The following is a 16535-nucleotide window of genomic DNA, read 5'->3' on the forward strand; positions in this document are numbered from 1 at the left end:
AAAGCTCCAGTCTGGACTGGGTTCTGTTGTGCTGATCAATACAGATAGACAGAGGCAATTCCTTCCAGGAAAGATTTATTACCTTAAAACAAAACAACAGCAAAAAAAAATAGCACAACCCAGCTAAAGTTAGGAACAGGGATGATGACAATTATCAGCTCCTCCTCTCACACCCCCAAAAAATCTGTTAGCCAAGTTAGTCTTGATTATTCTTGTAAAGTGTTCTTTATTAAGATTTTAATCAAATAATTATACTAATCACTATTATTAATTGTTTAAAACAATTAATTTATATATTAGGAGAAGGATTTCATTTAAATGTTTTAAGTGGGTCCAGTGGTCTTTATGATTTTTTTAAATGAAAAAAAAATTAGGTAAAAATTCAGACAACATCTCATTTTACTTCTGCATAGGCATTATCTGTTAGGATAAAAACAAAAAGGAGTCCAGTGGCACCTTAAAGATTGACAGATTTATTTGGGCATAAGCTTTCCTGGGTAAAAAACGCACTTTGATCCATGCATCTGAAGAAGTGGGTTTTTTACCCATGAAAGCCTATGCCCAAATAAATCTGTTAGTCTATAAGGTGCCAGCGGACTCCTCATTGTTTTTATGGAAACAGACTAACATGGCTACCCCTCTGATATCTGTTAGGATAGCAGTTCAATCAAATGTTTCAGTCAGAAATGATGATATAACCTCTTCCTTGCTAGCAGTGGTTTAATCCCCCACCAGCAAACTTTGATACATACAGTGAATTTAACTACATTTCTACTTAGTTCTTGCTCTTATGGAATACATATAGGTCCTTAGTGATGGTTTACCTCTATTTTATATATGTTAACTATCTTAGAAAGGATGCATAGGAATGGCAATATTCTCAGACAGATGGTTTATTTAGTCAGTTAGAGGACAGTACTGGATGCTTCAGAGGAAAGTGTAAGAAACCCCTTAAAGTTTGTCTTAGGCTGACCAGATAGCACGTGTAAAAAATGGGGACACTTTTTTGAGGGGTTGAGGATATAGTTGCGTATATAAGACGAAGCCCATAATATCAGGTCACCCTAATATGTCTACACAGCAAAAAAACAAAATATCCAAAACCAAAAAACCCATGACAGTGAGTCTCAGAACCAGGATCAGCTGACTTGGCCTCATGCTGTGGGGGGCTAAAAATAGCAGTGTAAACTTTAGGGCTCAGATTGGAGCTGGTCTCTGAAACCCAGTGAGAGGGAAAAGTCTTGGCACTGCCCTTGAACATCTGCACTGCTATTTAGCCCTGTAGCGTGGTCATAGGGTGACCAAAAGCAAGTGTGAAAAATCGGGACACAGGTGTGTGTGTTGGGGGGGGTAATAGGAGCCTATATAAGAGAAAGACCCAAGAATCAGGACAATCCCTATAAAATCAGGACATCTGGTCACCCTACATGGCCACAAGAGGTTGAGTCACTTGACCCAGGCTCTGAAACTTGCTGCCACAGAATTTTTGCTTGTTTATTTTTCACAGTGTAGGAATATGCGTAGTGGACAATTCTAACCTTCCTCTGGAGATGTTTTCCCCCTAAACTCAATCAGTTAGTGCAGAGGTTCTCAAATGTCATTGCGCTCCGAGCCTCTTCTGACAACAAAAATTACTACATGACCCCAGGAGCGGGGACTGAAGCCTGAGCCTACTCAAGCCCCAGTAAGTCTAAGCTAGCCCTGGTGACCCACTTTGAGAACTGCTGAGCTAGTGGTTTGAACCCTAGCGCAGATGGTTACCTACTCTTCAATATGAATAAAAAAGCCTCATGTGCTGATTTTAGTTTTCTCATGAAATCAAAAGATGGTGTCAGGAGGTCTTTCTGAGTTCGCTGTGAACCACACATTTTCCATGTGACCTTCAGCAAGTCACATAACCTCTTTTCTTCAATGCCTTCAACTGTAAAATGAGGTTATGTCCCTACTTAACTGGGAGTTTGTGAGCTAAATTAATTAGTGTTTGGAAATGCATTAAGATCCTCAGGTGGAAGCTATACAAATGGTAAGCCTTTTTAGTGGTCTGCAACCAGTGCTGATTTGGGGGCCTCCTTGATAGACTTTTATGCATCTGTTTTCTCAGAAGTAGGACCATGATTTTATAGATTTGAAAAATCACTAGATTTGAAGTATTTTTTAAAATAATCATAGAAAAAATGTAAAACTAGGAAATACTGCAGGGTTTCTAACTAAGGCACAAACAGCGAGAGGTACCTGTGGCACCTTAGAGACTAACAAACTACAAAAACGAAAAACTAATTTCCCCATTCTAATTTTTCCCTACTGTTACTCACACTTTCTTGTCAACTGTTTGAAATGGGCTACCCTGATTACTACTACAAATTTTTCCTCCTGTTGATAATTGCCCTCTTCAACTTTAATTGAATTGTCTTGTTAGAACTGACTCCCAACTTGGTAAGGCAACACAGGTTTTTTCATGTACTGTGTATATATATCTGTCTACTGTATTTTCCACTCCATACATCTGGGTGAAGTGGATTTTAGCCCACGAAAGCTTATACCCAAATAAATGTGTTAGTCTTTAAGGTGCCACAAGTACTCCTCATTGTTTTTGCTGATACAGACTAACACAGCTACCACTCTGAAACCTGTAACTAAGGCAGGAGAATCAGAGCTGGCAATGTAGGAAGATTATTGAAAAAGACAAATAGTTTTGCTGTAGCTGGAGACTTATCTCTTAGTTACACATTGTTATATCATTCTTCAATAGAATCACACTTCACCTGTGGTTCTGGAGTATGCCAGGGATATAGCCAATTTTTCATCCATTTTGTTAAATTTAATGATTGTAAATATATAAAGTGTGAATGCAAGAAACAGTGGGTAGAGTTCTCCAGTTTGTTATTGTCAGAGGCAGCCAAAGGAAAATTCCTCTTGTGTAGCGGGACTCTGCCAGTGCAAAACTGGCAGAGTTTTCTTTGCCAGTCAACCTAAACACCTCTGACTTAGATTGTAGGAGGGGGACTTATTGGGGTGGGGCAGAGCAGATGCATATCCTCCATTGGTGTAAGGTCGCTTTGGGACCTACATTAGTGGTGTAAGTTAAGAGCTGCTCAATTGCTCTAACTTACACAGGGGCAGGATCTGATTTCCTGATGGGCCTCCTCTTCCCTTCTCCATGCATAGACATAGAAATAACAACTTAAAGTATAAAGTTGTCATGACAGGTGGCATTGTACGTGTTGTTTTACAAGTTTTCTTTGCATGCGAGCAAGTTTCTAGTCTTTGAAGAAATGCTGTGTTATTGTTAGTTGATGTAGTAGTCCTTTGAGAGAAGCTCTGGCAGATAGTTGGAGAAAGTTCTTGGGTTAGTATAACTTCCTGCAACTCACATTGGTATGTGGGCTGAAATTTCTCGAAGAGGGAATTGCCTGAGTGCTGCTTGATTGCTGTGATTCCAGGACTGGTGTAGCTGTGTGAATAAAATACATTACACTTTAAATATACCCAGACTCCTCCACTGGGAAGCCAAACAAGAAAGCCCCAGACATCTGCTATCAAATGACAAAGGGTGACATTGGTGTTAGAAGTGGAACATTGCTGTTGGAATGACTGTGTATAGCAATTGTTGCACCTTGGTCCTGGAGGGCTTTTGAAGAGGGTCCTGGGAAATTCTTGTTACAATTGTGCCACTAAATTGGTGGGAGGATTGGACTGATTTCCCTGACTATCAGGGAATTGCTCCCCTCTGGATACTGCTAACTCATCCTTCTCAGAGAGTTTTGACATCTCTGTGGGGCAGGAGCTGTCTTTTTAATTCTGTGTTTGCACAGCACCTGGCACAGCAGAGTTCTGGTCCATGACCGGGGCTCCTAGGTGGCTTGCACCTGGGGGTCATAAAAATACATCTGAAGAGTGATTTTTTTTGGCCAAATGGCATATATTTTGTACATGGTGTGTATAGTGTGTTGTAGTAAGTATAGTTTGAAGCAGTAGAAACTGACTGAATCATGCAGCTAACACGGGGAAGGATTTATTGAGTGCTACTGCCCTCTTCTGCTAGATGTTTGCTTTGTATGGTGTGACCTGATGAAGATAAGTGATGGTAGGGACAGAGAATTTGCTACTGTATTTTAGATTTTGTCTGCATTTTAATTAAAATCCCTGAATTTCACAGGTTTACAGTCCATGGCATAAAACATCTGTTCAAGGGTAAAACTTTACAAGTTCAAACCCTATTTAAAAAACACACAATCAACATGCCTCCCCCCCACCATATAAAAAGGAAGGAATCTGGCTGCTCTAAGTGAGATGAACCTTAACAAATACAAAATGTTTTCAGACGTTTTTGTGCTACTCAAATACCAAACTGCAGCCATTAAACATTGATTTTTGGCAAACAATTGTTCTAGCATGATCTTATTATTTCTTGATGTTTTGAAAAAAAATCAGTGAAAAAGCTGATTCAGTCCTCAGATATATGCAAACAGTTTCTTCAATGACAGTTGTATAGAGATAAGTCAGGGTAATGTGTCTTGCGTGGCTAAAATTTTTACTGCTGAAAAGTGGCAAAGGTATTCTACATATGGTGAACTATAGAATGGTTTGGTGTATATAATTCAGTGAAAAAAAATCAAACAGTAACCACTAGCAAATGACATTCAAAAATCACAAGCCAAGCCACACGCAGTCATGAGAAGGGCTTAAAAATAATGAGATAGAACCATACATTTTATATCCTTTTTTTATTTGCCTTCCATTGTTTGAGCTATGAAGTTTCAGGTTTTTAAACTTTCCTCTACTACTTGTTGGTCTAGAAATTTATTTTTTTCTTAAATTGAAAGCTAAGATTCTCATTTTTTCACGTAACTGTAGGAGAGGGAAATATCGTAAAATGATAATCCAGAGACTCCAGAGAAAATCATGAGCATTGGTAGCAATGCATTTATTTTGCTTGAGTGGCAGTGAGTGGGCAGTGGGAATGGCCAAGTTTCCAAACTGAGATGGTGTCATCATCTCCTAGATTTCATTACTGGAGTGAAGCTAACAGCCATATTTTCTCCATTCTGTGGGCTTATTTTATTTTCTGCCTATGTTGTACGCCAATGATCTTGGAAAACATATACTTTTGGAATCAATGATATGTTTGGGCCTTTTAAAAATATATTTGATCAGCCAAGTGATATTTTTATACTTCTGCACTGAAACCCAACAGATCATAGTAAACTACTCTCAAACCATCTAATGAATAAATCTGAGGGATCATGAAATGTTTGTGGACAATTCACAAACACAAAAAGGCAACTTTCATCAAATTTTTCGTAACAAAAGGTTTGCCCATATCTGGTTCCCAATAAGATTGAATGTGGTCAGTTCCGTTACTGAATACTGTGTTCAGTTAACAAATATCTCATAGAGCTAGAAGGTCATCAAGTCCAGCCTCCTGCCTTCACTAGCAGGACCAAGACTGATTTTGCCCCAGATCCCTAAGTGGCCCCCCCTCAAGGAGGAAACTCTCAACCCTGGGTTTAGCAGGCCAATGCTCAAACCACTGAGCTAGCTACTGACCCATACTTGAAAATGATGAATTCAAACTTGCACAGGTGCAGAGATGGGCTACTAGAATGATCAGAGGCATGAAGAGTCTATCTTATGAGAGGAGACTAAGGGTATGCCTGCACTTTGAGCTATGGTTGTGAGTCACCCACCATTTCTCATTAAGCTAGTTTACTAAAATAGAATGCAGCTACAGCAGTGTGAATGATGGGAGTGGCTAACTACTCCGAGTGCATGTCCATTAGAGACCATAGGCGTGTACTCAGGGCAACTAGCCTGTCCTACGCATGTGCTGCCATGGTTACATTTTATTTTTAGCATGCTAGTTCTATGAGAGCTAACATGAATGTCACCTTAAGCTGGGAATCCCATCCCCAGCTTGAAGTGTAGACATGCAAAAGAAGGCTGCCAAGGGCTATGATGGCGCTGTATAAACACATCTGGGAGTAAACACCAGGGAGGGAGAAGAACTTTTTAAGCTAAAGGACAATGTTGGCACAAGAACAAACATGTAGACATGGAACATAAATAAATTTAGGCTGGAAATTAGAAGGTTTCTAATCGTTAAAGATGGAAAAGCCTCCATCTTGTTGAACAATAGTTTTGTCAGCCTTAGGACTGCAGTGTAAGGCTCTCAGTAATACAAAGAATGCTGTGTAGTATGTGCATGTTTATGTACGCTCCTAGCACTCTGAAGGATGTTGTTCTTGCCACAAAGTCTGATAAACTTTGCTGCTCTTTTCAGTAAGAGTCACAACTGAACACGGTATTCAGTACTGATGTGGGGGGAGACAGAAAATATGGAACAATTTGCTATCTGGATCCCTGCTCACCAGCTGCTCACCCACCAGTGGTGAGTGGTGGGGGGGATCCAGTGGCCAGCAATGCGGGTGGGTATGCAAAGCTGGTGGTGGGGCAAAGCTGCTGTGCATGGGGCCGGCCGCTCCCCCTGCTGGTCTGTCAGCACAGCCCCCGCTGCGTGCCGGCTCTCGGTCAGCAGGATCCCGTGCCGTCTCCAGCCAGCTTTGGCTACGTGTGCACACAGCAGAGGCTGGAGAGTGCGAGCAGGCACCAGGTGGTGGCCAGTTACGTCGCCTCTGCTACCCACCTATCGGCCCTTTATGTGCTACCCCTTTCATTGTCCTCTCCCTTTTTTGCCCCTTAGCCTCGCCCCTGCCAGCCCTGCTGCTCCTCTGTATCCACCCCCCATTGGAGAACCAGCCCGTGGTCGGAGCGCTCAACTCACCAACAGCCTGGCCAGCAGGGTCCTTCCTTCCCCCACTGCTTCTGGCTGGGCTGACACCCCAGGAAAGCCTATGAACATCCAGCCCGGGGCACTGGCCAGAAGGAGCTGAGCCCTGTATGTGCCAAAGCCCCGCATAGTGCTGGCACAGGAAGCCTCTCTGCCCCTCAGAAAAGCTCTGTAGTGGTGCGGGAAGTGATTTCCAGCTGTTTGCACCCTGACCCTGCAGGCTTCACAGTAGCTCCCCAGGCAGGAGCTTAGTACCCTCTTCACCACCCCTGCCCTTGGTCCTGCCCTCAGAGAGTACAGGGCTGCTCTTTCCCCTAGGCACCCTTCCATGCTGAGCCATCTCTCTGGCCAGGTTCACTGAAGCACCCCCCCCCCAAAAAAAAAAAAAGTTTTGCCTAGGGAAGATGCAGTGCCAGGTACCAGGAGAGGCTGGTCTGTCCCTGGGGCCCAGCCATGCCTGGGTGGAGAGTGCTCGGCAGGGAGGGTCAAGTTGGTTGGTCACCCCCTTCCCACCCGTGTGAGAGAGGTGTAAGGGAGTGCATATGTGTCACCTTTCCCCATGTGAACCCTAAAGCCTTAAAGATAAGAATATAAATAAAAAGAATCCAACCATGTAGTATTTTTTTTTAACAGGGGCTCAGTCAACTTGATGCTATTTAAACATTTGTACTGCATAATTCTGATTGATTGCTGTTGAACTCACTTGAATACAAATAATTTTACCAGGTGTCCCATATTCAGCATAGGGAAATATGGTCACCCTACCTTACACAATCAAAGGGCCAAATTCTCTGCTGGTTCAAATGGGTGGAAACATCACAGAAGTCAGTGGAGCTATTTACACTTACACCAGAGAATTGGTTACAAAACTTTTAATGGTTTTCAAATGTTTCCTTTTCCCTTGCTATTCTGGGAAAAACACCATCCATTTTAATTATAAGTAACTTTCTGGCATAGTAAACCAGTTTTATTTCTTCAGTCTGTACTTTTCCACTCTTTCATTGAAGAGTACTTCCTGCTTTTCAAAGCTTGTATGTGTCCATAACAAAGATACATTCTTGAAAGAATCATTAGCAGCTTGGCCAGTACTCAAAATGTAATAGTGACTCAGCCATAATTTAGAAAAAAACTTTATTGAAACACTTCAAATTTAGAGTAAGATATGAGTCTTGGGCTTTCTCGTGTTGTGATATTCTATCACGAATAAACTTAATAGTAGGACTGGCAAGCAATTAAAAAAATTAATTGTGATTAATCAGGAAATAATCATACTGTTAAACAATAATAGAATATCATTTATTTAAATATTTTTGGATGTTTTCTATATTTTCAAATATATTGATTTCAATTACAACACAGAATACAAAGTGTACAGTGCTCACTTTATATTTATTTTTATTACAAATATTTGCACTATAAAAGAGATATATTTTTCAATTCACAAGTACTGTAGTGCAATCTCTTTATCATGAAAGTTGAACTTGAAAATGTAGAATTATATATAAAATAAATGCATTAAAAAACAAAACCAGGGAAAACTTTAGAGCCCACGAGACCCCTTAGTCCTACTTCTTGTTCAGCCAGTTGCTCAGACAAACAAGTTTGTTTACATTTACGGGAGATAATGCTGCCCATGTCTTCTTTACAGTGTCCTTTGAAAGTGAGAACAGGTGTTCGTGTGGCATCATTGTAGCCAGCGTCACCAGATATTTATGTGCCAGATATGCTAAAGAATCATATGTCCCATCATGCTTCAACCACCATTCCAGAGGACATGTGTCCATGCTGATGACAGGTTCTGCTTGGTAATGATCCAAAGCAATGCAGACTGATGCATGTTCATTTTCATCATCTGAGTCAGATGCCACTAGCAGAAGGTTGATTTTCTTTTTTGGTGGTTCTAGTTCTATAGTTTTCACATTAGAGTGTTGCTCTTTTAAGACTTCTGCAAGCATGCTCCACACCTCATCTCTCTCAAATTTTGGAAGGCACATCAGATTCTTAAATCTTGGGTCAAGTGCTGTAACTATCTTTAGAAATCTTACATTGGTCCTTCTTTGCGTTTGTCAAATCTGTGGTGAAAGTTTTCTTTAAACGAATATCATGTGCTGGGTCATCATTCGAGACTGCTATAACATGAAATATATGGCAGAATGTGGGTGAAACAGAGCAGGAGACATACAATTCTCCCCCAAGGAGTTCAGTCACAAAATTAATTAATGCATTATTTTTTTAATGAGCATCATCAGCATGGAAACATGTTCTCTGGAATGGTGGCTGAAGAATGTTTAGCATATCTGACACTTAAATACCTTGCAATGCCTTACAAAAGTGCCAGGCGAACGCCTGTTCTCACTTTCAGGTCACATTGTAAATAAGAAGTGGGTAGTATTATCTCCTGTAAATGTAAACAAATTTGTTTGTCTTAGCAATTGGCTGAATAAGAAGTAGGACTGAGTGGACTTGTAGGCGCTAAAGTTTTACGTTGTTTTGTTTTGGATTGGAGTTATGTAACAAAAAAAATTGATATTTGTAAATTGCACTTTCACGATAATGAGATTGCACTACGCTATTTGTATGAGGTGAATTAAAAAGTACTATTTCTTTGTTTTATCATTTATCTATCAAATAATAATATATATTGAGCACTGTACACTTTGTATTCTATGTTGTAACTGAAATGAATATATTTGAAAATGTAGAAAAACATCAAAAATATTTAATAAATTTCAATAGATATTCTATTGTTTAACAGTGCGATTAAAACTGTGATTAATCGAGATTAATTTTTTGTGTTAATTGCATGAATTAACTGTGATTAATTGACAGCCCTACTTAATTTAAATGTTCAATAATAGATTTAGTTTAAAAATGTCAAGATAATCATCCATTAGTTTGCCTGCCTGGACTATTTAGTTTATACACTTTGATTCTATTAATGTGTGGTTGAATAATGTTGAGCACAGTGGGACCCCGTTCTTGGCTGGGACCTCTAGATGTCACTGGGATACAAATAAATAATAAGCAACAAGGCGGGGCAGAGAAGCAGAAAAGCTGATCAACTAGGGATGAATTAAGCAAGGTATGAGTGAGCAGTTCACAGAAAGGGTGTGTGATTTTCTGTTTTGTCAAAGAAATGGTCTATAAAAACTTAGTTTGCATTTCCAAATTCGTAGTGAAAAAATGTTAACTTTCCTTTGTTTCTGATCTTTGATATGGCTTCTAGAATACACTAGAATCCACTTCTAGTGAATTTGCGTGATGAAATTCCATTTGATATCTGTGAAATTATAAGGGATAACATTCCTCTAGAGCCAGTGTCTTGGAGAGGCCCTGGCTGTTGATTAGCTTGCTCTCTGCACCTGAGATAAGAGGTGGTTCTTAAATAGCTGACTCTTATAATAGAAGGCAGGAGGAATGCGGGGGTGGGGCACCGCAACATCCTTATGGAAGTGGAGAAGCCCTGAGGTGATGCTCCCTTTGGACTGCCACTGAAGTTATTGCTGAGGGGAACTGCTCCAGAAAACCAAACAGGCAATGAGGAGACTGTTTGGGGAGCTGTTGGAGGGTAAAAGTCAAAACATCTTACTATGTGAATTACTGGGACGAAGGACTGAATTGGGGGAAGAGACTGCTGTGCTTGCGCAGACTTTGAAGTAAGAGTCTGCAAGAGGAGGGATTCTGTTTTGCTTAGAAGGCTCAATTAAAGAAGTTACCCCATCTGAAGGATCTTGGCAACTGTGAAAGCATTCTGATCTTTGGTGGGATAAGCTGGGCATAACGAGTAAAATGGTCAATGACCATCAAAGATATTTGCAGAACCCTGATGGTCAGGCTTTAATGACAGAAAGTTCATAAAGACAAACTCCATGGATGCTGAACTTGTGATGCTGACAGGAGGAGCTGCCTGCTTAGGCAGAGTTTTTCGTCAGATATATTCGGTGCAGGTATAAACATAGTGGGCGATATCATCCCCCATTCAGAGTCAATAGAATCTTGCCTTAACTAGGGCCTCCAATTGCTCTACTCTCAGATGCCCCATTCGATAGTGGCAGGCCTCTAATGCCTCGCTGGTACTTCTGCGATAGCACCAATTGCTTTGGGTGAGGCCTCTGGGGATGCTTCTGTCCTCGATAAAGTCATCCATCCCAAACCAATAGGTGGTCCCATTTCTTTAGCAAAAGGGCCTCCTCTGGGTGACTTGGTAAGATAGCCTTTGGATCCTTTCCCCTTTCCAACACATAAAGGATGTCCTTCATCTGTGGATCAGATCTCTGGGCATGCTCCACCTCTTGATCCTTTAGTCTGGGCAGCTAAGGGTCCTATACTCTAGTAAAACTTGAGTAGACTTTGGGTGTGGCTTCTGGTGGTGCTTCCAGACAGTCAATTGCACGTTCTCCATTGGCTGTGGATTTTAACTCCACAATGGATACTCCCATTGGCATAAAGCTCTCATTTCAGATGATTGGGTGATAACTTCTTAAAGTGAGGCCGCCTAGACAAGGCATCCACATCTATGTTTGTTCAACCGGATTGGTACTGCAGGGTGAAATCATAGGCAGAGATTGTCGCTAACCACTGGTGTCCTGCTACAGATAATTTTGCTGTTGTCTTGATGTATGTCAAAGGATTATTATGTCTTTAAAGTGAACTTGTCCCCATAGAAGTAGTCATGGAACCTCTTTGTCATGGCCCACTTCAATGCCAGAAACTCTGTTTGATGAGCAGAGTAGTTTCTCTCAGGTGGTGTAAGGCCTTGACTTGCAAAAGCTACTGATTGGAGTTTGCCGTCACACTCTTGATAAAGGACAGCTCCTAACCCAGTGTAGCTTTCATTGACACGACATTCATATGACTGGGTGAGATCAGTGTACACCAAAACAGGTGCTTGAGTGAGTTGTTGAATGATTTTATGGAAAGCTTTCTCACACTCAGTGGTCCTCCATTTTCTGAAAGGTGCATCCACATAAAAGTATTGATGCTGGGATGGATTTCCCTTCTTCTTCTTTGTGTGAGGGTATCCTTTGGTGAGCTCTTTGAGTGCATGCACAATGTGTGAAAAATTCTTTATGACCCCGCGGTAATAGCTGCAGAAACCCAGAAACAACAAATTCCTTGAAAGTCATGGGCCTCGGCCAGGTGGTTATCGCCTTCACCTTCTCTGGGTCAATAACTATACCATCTGCAGACATTGGGTCCCACATACCACACGGATGTCTGGCAGAAGATGCACTTGTCTAAGGATAAATTGAGTCCAGCCTGTTCCAAACGATCCAGGACTTTGCACAGCCAAGTCTCATGTTCTTCTAAAGTGCACCCAAACACTAGTATGTTATTCAGTACACCAGACACTCTAACAGGTGCATGTACCCTACGGTGACTGCATGAGTTGCTGGACACCCAGACACTCACTGAAGCATGCGATTAAATTGGTAAAACTCCAAGGAGCAAATGAATGCTATTTTCTCCCTGTGACCATTTTCTCTGAGACCATTTTTTCAGACTATTTTCTCTGGTACCAGGGGTACTTGATAGTATCCACTGTGGAGATCAAGGACAGAGAACCAGAAGCTGCCATTCAGGCTATCCAAGGCATCATCCACCCGGGCATTGTATATTGTTCGCTGGTTCAGAGTGTGATAGTCCATGCACGTGCACACCTTGCCACTTCTCTTTCATACTATGATGATCAGCGAAATGTAGGGGCTCCTGGATTCCTCAATGATACCTGCTTGAGCCGGTTCCTGTAGGTGCTGCCTCACATCTTTGATGTCAGTGGGGACTAATCGTCTTTACTTTTCTCAAAAAGGCCGACCATCCTGCATTTGGATGTGGTGCTCCACATCGTGAACACACTCGTGTGTAGAGAAAACAGCCTTCCTCTTGACTAACTTCTCACGCAGCAGTCCTTCCACTCGGCAGGAATGGGAGAATCCCCAAACTGGAAAGTATCCCTCCCAAAAGATCTAGCCTTGGTCTCCTCTTGGTATGAGGGTGGGGGCCCTCACTTGCTGGTATGCGACTTTACATAAAGCGTGCATTGGCAGCTCCTGCTGATAGTAGTTCCCTGCCATCTTATGGCACTTCTGCACCAATCTCTGGAACAAGTAGGCATTTGTCCTAGGATTAAAGGTGTATACTCTCTTCCCTTTGGATATGGACAGACTAGCACCAATGTTTCTATTTCCTGGGTTACCCTTGCAATGTTCTTTGGAAACTGGACATTTAAGAGGATATATACCCACATAAAGGCAGGCAGAGCCAATTCCTCAGACTGTCAGGGCTTGGCTACACTCGAAACTTCAAAGCGCTGCCGTGGTAAGTGTGGTCGCATCGCCAGCGCTGGGAGAGAGCTCGCCCAGCGCTGCACGTACTCCACCTCCTCATAGGGATTAGCTTGCAGCGCTGGGAGCCGTGCTCCCAGCACTGCGGCACTGTTTACACTGGCACTTTACAGCGCTGTATCTTGCAACGCTCAGGGGTGCGTTTTTTTCACACCCCTGAGCAAGAAAGTTGCAGTGCTGTAAAGCGCCAGTGTAGCCAAGGCCTAAGGCTGGACAGGGGATGCAAGAATAAATGCCGCAGGTGTTCTCGGTAGTAAAATTCATAAAGTATGGTGACCTGTGATCTGCTGTCCAGCAACACCTCACACAAATTTCTGAAAATATTCAGTCTGTGGTAGACACCTGGCATGGAAAATTTCAGCCCAAATGATTAGCGTTTAGCAAAGTTATAAGCAGCTGAAAACAGGGTCTTTAATGGAAAGTGTAAGAAAATCTTAACCAAAGGCAGTGCTACTAGCACCAACTATCTTAATTAAGTGGTGGGACTTTTCCTTTCCTTTTACAAGTGAATTTATAGAAGGAAGAAAACAAGCATAAAAATGTAGCATTTTGGCTCCAGGATTTTGGTTTGGCTTGTCAGGATAATACCCTGGTTCAAAATACAATAGTAAAGCCTTGATCATAATATTTCATCAAATAGGAGTTTTCTTCCTGTTTGAAATACATCTGTAAGAATAAATATTTTTTGCATTACAACTAAATATTATTGTACTATCAATCAGCTAAAATAGCACTGAGCTGAGTATTCAGAAATTCTGAAATTCTCTGGTATTGTGGTTTGTACTTTTATACTTTTCTCTCATTTCATTGCCTTCTCCGCGTTTTCCAGATGTTGCTCTTTTGGGTTTCTTATTTCTTATGTTGTCATCTGATCAGCATTTGATGTGAAAAATGCGTCATAAGGTTTTGTAACCTCTTTGTATAAAGTGTCTGACGTGTGTTTGCTTTCTGCCATTTTACTTAAGAAAGAGATGTTTATTGTTTACATTAGGTTAACTATACCTTTGTGGTGTCAGTTGCAGCACACATTTTTAAATAATAACTAACATATCAGCTATTATTTGGTGGAAGTACTTTGGCTTATAAGGAAATGGCAGGTGTGAGAACACTGTTCCCGAAAGAATGCCACTCAAACATTCCCTTTCTAAGTTCAATTACTTCAAATCCCTTTATAAGCACTTCTGTTTAATTGTGAGTGAATTCTTTTATCCATTCTCAGACTTCCTCCAGACTTCTGTTGTTTAGCTGAATGTCAGTCTGTAGCTTTCCATCACTTAAAAAAACACTGTCATAACTCTGAGTAAAATTAAGTATAATAATTTATATTGAATAGAAGAACATTTCAGCTTAATGCCTTCTTCAGCTTTCAGCTAAAACCTCTGTTTAAAGAATGAGGAATTTTTAACTTTTATAAAATATATCATTTTTCTCAATCATTTTTCAGAGAATGAACAGTATGCTCCCCTTCTAAAAGAGTAAACGCTATCTGATCAATTTATAACAGTGCAAAAACTACTGCATTCTCTACTACCTCTATCTTTCACACAAGTTTAGTAAGTTTTTCTAAGACTTGTCCCTTGGTTTCATGGGCTGAAACTGCATCTAAGCATCAGATGAATCCCACAAATCCTCTAAAAATAATATTAAACAGATCATGCTGAAGGATAAGATTTTCCTATGATGCTTAAGTCTCAAAGTCAAAGCTTGAATGGAAGACTGGTGCATAAATCTAGCTCCAGTTAAAGGACTTAAGACATTTATTGTACTAAATACAAAATCCCCATATACATGCAATATTAAAGGAAAACACTCAAAATCAGAAAATACAAAAGTTGTATGTACAACTTTAACTCTGTCTGTTTGTGTGTATGTATCATGCTTGAGGCTCTGTGTTTGTCATGGAGGTTGTGGAAGTCACAGATTCCACGACTTACTGCAACCTTCGTGACTTTCGCAGTGGCTGGTGTGGCGGACTCCAGGGCCCCTGAGCAGCTGCCCTGGGCAAAGCTGCTCAGGTGGCCCTTGGGACAGCCACACTGGCCTCTGCTGGAGTGGCTCTACAGCCAGCTGCACCAGCTGTTGCTCTGGCAATCCTGCCTGAGCAGCAGTCCTGGGGCTGGCGGGAGCAGCCACAGCTCAGCCATCTTGGGGCAGTTGGAGCAGCGGCTGGCCCTGTGGCTTCCCCTCCTTGGTAATAGCTGGAGCAGCCACTGGCCACCTGGGGCTTCCCTCCCAGTGGTGGTCAGAGTGGTAGCAGACTCCCTGGGGTTCTCCCCTGGCAGTTGGTGCTGTAAGATCCCTGGAGCTCCCCCCAGGCAGTGGTGGGAGCAGCCATGGGCCCCCAGACCTTCCTCCCTGCCAGTGACTCCCCCTCGCAGCACCTGTCCCCACCTAAGAATCAATCAGGGATATTTATGGTATAAGTCATAGACAGGTCATGGGTAGGATCATCTGGCCATAAAGACATTATACAGTACATTAAGAAATTATATTCAGGACTTTGGGAAAGAGATATTTAAATTCTGGAACAGCTTGTGGAGTAAGGTGCTATTCAGGAAGAAGGTACTTCTTAGGGCTATTTGTTAAGTAAGGTGCTACAAAGGCTACATTTACACCATAAGTGAAAGATGTGATTCCCCTGCTTATGTACACATAGTCACGCTAGCTTGGGTATGTACTCAGCACAGCTAAGCTGTGTCTTCAGTGCTGCTATTTATATTGCTGTTTATACTAAGTTGATGAGAGTTGGCATGAGTATGTGTATGTGAGATGGGGAACTGGACCTCTAGCTCGTAGAGTCAACATAGTCTAATGTGACCAAAGATGACAGAATCTGGCTCTTAGAAAGTGAGAATTGATAAGAAATGTGTGCAGTCAGAGTGAAAAGTTTTCTGAGGAAAATATTCCAAAGAGTTGCTGCAAACTGTACTGGACTGGGACTTCAAGAGACTTGGTAGTACTTAGCCCACACCAGAAAGTGGATCAGATTGTGGTGCATGCAAAGTGGTCACTGGCCAAGCTAAAATAAAGACCTGTTTGTTTGAACCTCCTGAGTTAGGTCTCTGTGTTAGCTGCCTTCAGCTTCATTGTCAAACCAGGAACATTGCAACCAGTTATGGTTTGCTGACTTTTTCCATTTTCTCTTTGATGTTTCACTTCACCTTCAATGGAAGCTGTGGCCGAAAGATTTTTTTTTAAAAATCTTTTTGTCAAGAGGTAAAAGTCCAAACTATGTGCTTCACTAGTATTAGAGACCACTGAACAGTCCTCAAAGAACTGGGGAACTAGAGACAGTGCTTCAAATGGCCTTCTTTCTAAAAAAGGGCTTGAAGGAGCTCATACAAATGAGAGAACGACTGTCGTTGTTACTAATCTCCAGCAAGGAGGTGAAGACCCTGTGGCAA

At 41.6% G+C, this 16535-nt stretch overlaps 1 protein-coding gene across 1 annotated transcript in view; it reads left to right on the plus strand.

Annotated features, from left to right (window-relative positions):
* Positions 1–16535, plus strand: part of PLA2G4A (phospholipase A2 group IVA) — a 307311-nt gene that overhangs the window by 120772 nt on the left and 170004 nt on the right. The window lies entirely within an intron of this gene.

This window comes from Gopherus flavomarginatus, chromosome 7 (genome assembly GCF_025201925.1).
Source record: "Gopherus flavomarginatus isolate rGopFla2 chromosome 7, rGopFla2.mat.asm, whole genome shotgun sequence".
NCBI classification, from domain to species: Eukaryota; Metazoa; Chordata; order Testudines; family Testudinidae; genus Gopherus; species Gopherus flavomarginatus.